This window comes from Salvelinus namaycush, unplaced genomic scaffold (genome assembly GCF_016432855.1).
Source record: "Salvelinus namaycush isolate Seneca unplaced genomic scaffold, SaNama_1.0 Scaffold429, whole genome shotgun sequence".
Lineage (NCBI taxonomy): Eukaryota > Metazoa > Chordata > Actinopteri > Salmoniformes > Salmonidae > Salvelinus > Salvelinus namaycush.
This window is the reverse complement of record NW_024061119.1, coordinates 99,215-101,471: the sequence shown is the minus strand read 5'-3', so window position 1 is coordinate 101,471 and position 2,257 is coordinate 99,215. Positions and strand designations below refer to the sequence as shown.

Genomic DNA, 2,257 nt, shown 5'->3' with positions numbered 1-2,257 from the left:
GCATGTGTGTAGTTGTGTTAGTAGTGTGTGCAGTGCTTGAAGTATTTTGTTTGGAACATACATTGTCTGTGATCATCCTGTCTGGCTGTAGGTCTGTACAACATAAAAGTATAAGAAGGTTGTGGTAAGAACATCTCATCATGGACAATACAGAACTAAAGGTTGATACAATCTGCATCATATTCACAAGGGGAATTCTTACCTCTGAGAATTGGTTTTCTCTGAAAAACAAATTAGGCTAAATGAATGATATTGAATATAGCTTACACTACACAATATCACCAAAAGGAGTTGAAAGATTAACCCATGTCAAAGGCACTTACATTAATATGAGAATGACAATGTTTGCAAATGTTTTGTTATGCAGAATCAGAAGTACTCACTGGTCCTCCTGCAGAGATAGACAGCTGTCAATCCCATCAAGAACACACCCACTCCAGAAGACATACCCACTGCTGTCTGCCATAATTGCACCGCTGTTTGGTGACATGATGTCATCAGGAGAGGTCATTAGCTCTTAATCCAAATGTAAATACTTCAATGGTAGACAAGTGTTAGAATACCACTTTATTATTAGTCTTGGTAAACGTTTCCGTTTTCATATATGTGAGAAAAGACAGCTAGTTAGCTAAACATTCTACATTTGAGTCTGTGAAGGAAAATGTTATGTTTGTGCTTTTCTAATAACCAATTCGACTGGGTTCATACAAGTGACTGATTGATCGTGACTGGAAGGAATCCTCACTATCAGTATAAGTAATTTGGCAGTGCGCCAAGAACATTGTTTTGAAAACCGAAAGGGGTGTCTCAGTTTCAAGGTCTCAGCTTGAAGAGAAGAAGCCTTGTGAGGTATTGGTTGGTCACATGCATGAACCAAACGTTAATGATGAATTAATTATGAATAATGAATAACCTAAATCTTGCAAATATAACTTGTCTCTTTAAGCAGCATATAAAACAACTAATGGGACTTCCCCGGCGGAGTTCCCGACCGACGTGTACTATTGTACATTAAGTTTGTTGGAACCTCTCCAGCTTGCTGATAATAAATAATTATTAATTTCATATTGACTTCAGGTGTCCCTGATGGAAATTTCCACGACAAGTCATTTAGCAGAGGCTCTTATCCAGAGTGACTTACATTAGTGCATTCATCTTAAGATAGCTAGGTGAGGCAACAACATATCACAATCACAACAAGTACATTTTCCCTCAACAAAGTAGTTATCAGCAATGTCAGTGCTTGCAGGAAAAGACAAGTGCATTTTTGCTGTGGGATTACTAAATAAGGATACTTACCCAAAACTCTTTTTTGACTGTTTGAATTCACAACGCTGTCTGTGGAGCTTTGACCTCCTGTGCACATGCAAGATAGAGACGGTTTGTTAACAGTTAACACACATCACAACTTAGTAAACACCAATAAACAAAAATCGTGTGGCCATACTCACTTTCAGTTGGACTCTTTGGTGTGTCAGTTGTCAAAGTAAGACTAACAGTCGCATCTAGTCCAAAGCAAAGTCATTGGATCTGGTTATACAATAAGGCATCTTAATGGGATGATTTAATCAATCCAATATCAACCTCTTTTCTAGTAATTAGGCACATTTGTGATGAAACAATTATACAAAGACCTGGGTAAGACAATATGTATTTTTTTTCTCAGTTGTACTAACTAAAGATGACCAACACACCTGATGTAGGATTCACTGCTGTGCTAGGGGCCAAAGGAGAGGTCAAACCTGGTGAGAAGAGATGAGAAGAGAAATGTACATTTGTTTCATATCAAATAACAGCCCCGTCAATGTGAATGGGAGCGTGCTTGTTGTCTTGGCATCACACTGCCAGGTCTCTGACCTCCTCCCTATAGGCTGTCTCATCATTGTCGGTGATCAGGCCTACCACCATTCTGTCATCGGCAAACTTAATGATGTTGGTGTTGGAGACGTGCATGACCACGCAGTCGTGGGTGAACAGGTAGTACACGAGGGGACTCAACACGCACCTTTGACAGGCCCCTGTGTTGAGGATCAATGAGGCAGATTTTGTTGTTGCCTACCCTTACAACCTGGGGGCGGCCCATCAGGAAGTCCAGGATCCAGTTGCAGAGGGAGGATTTTAGGCCCTGGGTACTTAGTTTAGTGATGAGCTTGAAGGGGAACTATGGTGTTGAATGCTGAGCTTTAGTCAGCAAACTTCATTCTCACGTAGGTGTTCCTTTTGTCCAGGTGGGAAAAGGCAGTGTGGAGACCAATAG

The 2,257-nt window shown here is 40.5% G+C and overlaps 1 long non-coding RNA gene across 1 annotated transcript; it reads right to left on the bottom strand.

The window, feature by feature from the left end:
• Positions 1–390: 390 nt before the first annotated feature.
• On the bottom strand, positions 391–1,533 carry LOC120041271. Its single transcript, XR_005475870.1, has 3 exons — positions 1,452–1,533; positions 1,300–1,356; positions 391–476 (listed from the first exon to the last, which is right to left on the bottom strand). It is a non-coding gene; the product is annotated as an uncharacterized LOC120041271 (long non-coding RNA).
• Positions 1,534–2,257: the final 724 nt, after the last annotated feature.